This window comes from Chanos chanos, chromosome 6 (assembly GCF_902362185.1).
Source record: "Chanos chanos chromosome 6, fChaCha1.1, whole genome shotgun sequence".
Lineage (NCBI taxonomy): Eukaryota > Metazoa > Chordata > Actinopteri > Gonorynchiformes > Chanidae > Chanos > Chanos chanos.
The window spans coordinates 28,095,586-28,101,844 of record NC_044500.1 but is presented as its reverse complement, the minus strand read 5'-3'; positions in this window follow the sequence as shown (position 1 = coordinate 28,101,844).

Below are 6,259 nucleotides of genomic sequence, written 5' to 3'. Positions count from 1 at the left end.
TGGAGTGCACTATCCAGATTTGGACTTTGTTTTCAAGTCTTGTATCTTGAACTAGGGTTTAATCTGTGTGAAGGGAGCAGAATATTTTCCCTTGGAGATATATCTAGACATGCGCAGCACGGTCTGTGTGAACACAGACGATTTGATTGCAGGCATTTTATATACCATGTTATTTATAGTGCAGGAAACTGGAGTGTGTCCTGAGTAACCCTTGACTTTCCCGTGCTTTTGGCGCGGGTGGCAGTGCTCATTGGGAATGAGCGATGTGTGGTCTGACATGCTAGAGCAAAACGGCCTGATACAGGAGCCGGGCATGTCGGGCCTTCTCCACATAAGGAGATAACTGGATCTACCACTGTGCTGTCCAAGTGTGTAGCACACACTTATCAGTAGGGAGAAACGATAAGTCCACCTCTTTCTTGACAGAAATATCTAGCTGTACATACACTACGTTGAAAAAGTATGGTCGTATGCAAAATATCCTCCTGCAAATTAGCTGTACGTTGATTGAACATAACGTATTAGACTCAGGACTCTTATATAGATCTCCACCTGTTTCTGCGATAATAGGCATGGCTGCTTGAAGGAAAGCATTTTTGCCACTGTGAGGGACTGGAGTCATGCTGCATAGCCAAATTAAACCTCAGCATTATAATGGGTCATGGCAGGCATTAGGGTTAAAAGCTTGTGTCATCTCAGTCCCACTGAGCAAAATGCATTCATTATTACCTTTCTCTTACCTTTAAAAGATTATTTTCTACCAAATTGTGAAACTAGACATTTAAATGCTTAGAGTGGGCCAGTGACAATATAACATTTAACTGGAGCAGATGATTAACGAGTATTTATTTGATTGCATTTTTTGCATGTCTTTTATGTAATGCAACAAGAAGAAGAAGAAGAACAACAACAACAAGGAATCACTGAGATGCTAGGATGAATTATTTCAAATATACTCTCAGGAAGAGTCCTTTTGATGCCTGGTCTTTGCCACATTGTGGGAAAATTCCAAGGAATCTCCTTTTGGTGATGTATTGCAAAAGCTGAGAAAAAAGTGTTTTAGTCAAGGTTTATTGGATCGTTATGTTAGTACTTCCTCCAAGGGAAAGTTTGCAGTGACCTCTGGAATTCTGCTAGATCTCAGCACCTAATGTTAGAGCAACTGGAGCATATGTTTAAGGTGAAGAATAGGCTGCCATATGAATCAGCCTGCTTGTCAGTACTTTATTTAGAGTTCTGAAGGTGCCATTCCATGAGGTGCTTGACTAAGAAAAAAAAACACTTTTTCCCTTGAGCAAAGCCTATTTCAACACAATCCATTACAATGCTTTCTTCCACCAATCCCTGCACCTCTGTGGAGCAAGAAAACTGCAGGTTGGCCAACCTGTCGACCCTGCCAAGTCAAAGCGGTTCCTGGAGACTCTCATGGGTTCTTAAGTATCCCCATCAGCCATGCTTAACACTTAAACACAGCAGCACATAACTGTCCTATTGACAGTGTGACTTCAGACCTTCAATATATTTAAAAGTCTCAGGCAAAATTGTCACAGACAGCATGGCCTTTCAACAATGAACAACACTTAAGCTAAAATGCCTCTTTGGTCTTAATTATTTGGAGATCTGTCAAGGTCATAAGATAGATTTATGGAGTGTGCCCATTTTGAAGACACAGGGCCATTACTGGTGGCATCAACAGTCAGCAACTTTGTTTTGGCTGTTTAAGTTGTTAACCTTTTTCAAAACAATGGAATGTGCTTTTGTAATCATAGTATTTAAAATAGAAACTGTACCTAGTAAATCATGAATAATTGAAATATGTATCATTTTGAAATAGCACCTAAATAATGATTGCAACATGGCGTTCCTTGTTTGGCACATCATGTTATGTATACATTCCGTTGTAGCAGAATATTGCTGACTGGTGTATCATGGGTAATACTTAGCTTGTCAGTGGCAAGAAAATCAATACTGGCACATGGATGTCCAACAAAAATTTGGAATCTGTAACTAACTACTTTTTTGTTTAATTTCTTACCATTCAGTTACTTAGAGGTTATTTTGCAATACAAGATACACATATATTTAGTGATATACTGAATGATCCTGTGGTAGCTTATAGTGTGGACTCATTTTGAAATAATGTGCTAAATACTGAATAATATGGTTTCCTCAAGAGTCTATTCAAGAGTCAGTAATTTGGCTGATTTGTTGATTTAAATAGTGAATTACCGTATCTACACATTCATGGATATTGGAGCCTAAGCAATTTGTTTCTCACATTTCATATGCAAGACAGTAAACTAGCTAACGCACAGTGTCATAGCTGCAAGCTAACGTTAGCCAGTTACAGTTACCTAAGTGTTTAAAGAGGCATCCCAAGAGTTATAGTTTCATCTCATATGGTATATTTAATCCATTTTAATGGCTGACAGCTGCTAGCAGTATTTGCTGTTATGTTTTGAAAGCCCCTGGTTCAAAAAGTATGTAGTATTTATGTTTTGAGTAGAATGCTTTTTGAACAACCTCAGCAAGGTATTTAACCTTCCCTCAAAAGGTCCAGAAAAGGGTCACTGATGTGGCACATACATTTGTGTGTGTGTGTTTTTTCCCCCCACTTTTGATAGTTGCTCTGTAAGTGACTGCCTTATAGGAACTAATCTTAACTCTCATTCAGAATGCATGTCAGCAATTTACTGTGTTTCCCCCCAGAGGCTGTTGAACTTTTAAATGCCTTCTCTCGTATCGGGGTGGTTTATTTGAAGAGCAAATAAACCATCTCTGGTGATCTTTCATCTCATTACCATGAATATTTTCCCAGTAATCACATCACAGTCTGATCAATGACAAACAAACATCCCGGGTGGTGTCAACAGGATTAATTCATTTAAATTCACGCTAATGTGTATCATTCATAATTTGCTAACAGATCGTACATTTAGTGTACACAAAGTGTTTATCCTGCACATTGATTAATCATGCACATGATATTTTGAAAAAATATGATAAATTCCATGTCTCCCAAAATAACTTGAGCTTGGATTTTGCAGAAAACTGCAGCAGCCACCCTCTGTTAATTCACAGCTGATGTGTACAAGACAACAGTGCAAACTCATCATGTTTACCTGTAAGAGGATATCTCACCTACCTTAGATGGATTACAAAGCAGGCAACAAGATAATGCACTCTCTCTCTTTCACAACTACTGTAAAACAAAAAAAAAAATCATCCCTTCTAGAATCTCTGATGTCTGTTAGCACATTTTGATCCAAATACCCTTGTCTATAGTTAGCACTAACCCCACAAACTCCCTTCCATGACTTCATGCCACCTGACTACAGTCATTCTCAGCTGACAGATTCCATGCTGTGAAACTCAAACTCAGAGGCTGTGTATTCAACTCCAATGATTTTATGCTTGTCGAACAAACCTGCTGTGGTTTACTGTAACAGAATCCGGCTAAATCCTGTACACTGAGTCTATGCATGATCAGAACACTCTTTAATGGGTATTTTACAGGGTATACAGTGATGAGGTGTCATTAATAGGAGTCAATAAAAGCTGTAATGCCTTTAGGAAACAGTCATAATGTTCAAAATGCTTCGACTTTAAATTCCTTACGTTGTTTAGAGTTTGTCGTACAAACATTCCTCACATAACCATTTTAGTAAACAGTCGCAGATGTAGGACCAATGAAAGCTATATAAAGTCGTCTCGCTACATATCCAGCAGACCCTCCTGCTGTTCTCCAACACAAACATGACACTTACAGTATAGAGCCGTGAATTGATGGACAAAAGGTTGGTGTGTCCTGTGGGTTTGTGCATGTGTTTTTTCTTCTTTATCTTGGTCAATCCATAGGGAAGTGAAAAGAGAAGAAAGGACCTACCTGTTTTGAGCTCTCTGTGCTCTCAGCTCAGCTCCTTTCAAGCAGAGTTCTCTTCTGATATTTGAGTGCTGCCTCCAAGTTGTACTAGGTAATAAATCCTTTGGACCAATGCGTGCAAGTGTGTGTGTGTGTGTGTGTGTGTGTGTGTGTGTGTGTGTGTGAAATGGGGTGTGTGTGTGTGTGTGTGAGATGGTGTGTATGTTTGTGTGTGTGTGTGTGTGTGTGTGTGTGTGTGCTTCTAGGTAAGTAAGCTCCCTTTAAACCGTAGCCTCTGCCAAATGGAACCATTTGGTTTTGCATGCAAAAGATGGAGGAGTGCAAAATGGTTGTGTGTGTGTCTGTGTGTGTGTAGAAGTATCGGCTGTTTAAACACTTCTTTTCCAGTTAGCACTTCATAACGTTAAATGATGTTTGACATTCTCAGAATCACCTTAACACTGGTAGTGACAATCAGGAGAAAAGGTTCATCAAGCTGCTCTGTAAAGTGTGAAAGCATTTTGAAGTGTGTGTCCATCAGATTCTAGAGTTTCATGCCTTTGCAACTTACACCAGGTGAATATTGAACAATGCAATGTTGAATCAAAACAATACTGACTTTTCAATTTACAACAATGGTAGAAAAAAACTGTCCTTGTAACTGAAATGTTTTGAATTATCTTTTAATGTGATTTCATATCTTGTACACAACAAATAATAAAGTTTAACACTGTCAATAACATGAATCTTGAATGAATATTACATGTGGAATCCTGGAAAGCATGAAAACATTGTGGACACCCACTGTTGGACATTTGACTGTGCAACAAAAGGACTGTGTAAACAGGAACTTTTTCTTAATACACAATAAACATTCACTTACCTCATGACAAATTATTCAGAAATCCCAACACATAGCATTTGATTTCTGAGCGCAAAGATACTGAAACTACATTTTTGTTCAGCTACTGGCTCATGACTCACAAAGATGTAATTTACACACAGCAGACTTGCTATTTTTGTACGGTATCTGTTTGTAATTCCCAAGCAGTGGGACTGCAGACTATATAAACAACCAGCCATTCATGTGTGTTCAGTCCAGACTCCTGCTGTTACAGCCACCTGCAAATAGATAAGAAGACCAAGGAAACGTTACTTTGATCACAATAAGAGGTCCATAATGTAAACATTAATGCAGAAAAACATCAAAATACATTAAGAAAAAGACTTTCTTTTTTTTTAAATTGGACTTGGCATATTTAAACCTATAGTTTCCGGTGATGCCACACAGTTTGTTCATTAACTCTAACATGCTAAACACGCTGTTTTGGTTTTTGAAGGTAAATTTAGACAGACCTGAATTTGCTTAAATGATGTGACCCTTAAGGAAAACTGACCTAGACCACATCCAAAAACACAATTGTTTGAACAACTCTAAAGATAATCTGCAACGGAAGTTCAAATGTTACCCAGTGACCTCTGATCTGCACTAGTCCAGAAAGGTGTGGGAAATGAAGGCTATTACAACTGGGGCCAGGAATTACAGAGGACAGAGGTCACTGGGCTAGGAGCTTTTTTTATCCCCTCACAAAACTGTGTCTCAGCCCAGCCCTCCAAGCCCTCAGATGGTAGCAGGACCACTGGTCCACACCGCAAATGAATGATCCTCTACAAGTATCACTCTGGAAATGTAAAAGGTGTAATTTTTTTAATGAGCTTTATCCCTTTTGTACCAATATGCAGAAAGATCTGCATATTCATTTTATACACAACTAAAATTTGCTATCCAAAATATGGTTAAAATGTCATAAAAAAAAAAAAAATCAGATTATGAGCAGTGATAAAAAAAATGATAAATGAGAGACAAGAGAACTTTAGTCTTTCTCCCATCTACCGGATTTTGTAGATTGTTTGGTCTCATAGTCTTTTGAGAGAGCTGTAATCTAACCACATAGTGCCAGATTAAAATTTAAAGTCCTGGAGCAGGGGCACTGCTAACAATTTTGATGTCCAAAAGTTTTTATTTTATATACTTATTGTGTATTTTTTATGAAGTACAAATAGGTTAAATCACTAGAAATGCTGGTGTCTCTGTTATGAAGTAGCTTGCCCAATGGGACTAAAAAAAGAAACAACCTTGCATAAGGTCAACCCATACATGTCTGTTTATCAGTTTGGTACATACTGTGCGTGAGGTGGCACGTTTATGTAAATGTGTGCATGTCCTGACAGGCTCTGTTGCTGTAATATCTCAACATACCATTAGTTGGAAAAATAAAGTATTAGACATTTATGCGTTGCACACGTCTGACAGTCAATGTAAAATTTCACTTACAATTTACCAATACATGTACAATTACAGGCAGCCAAGATTTGTTGTGATTTAAGTATGTGACG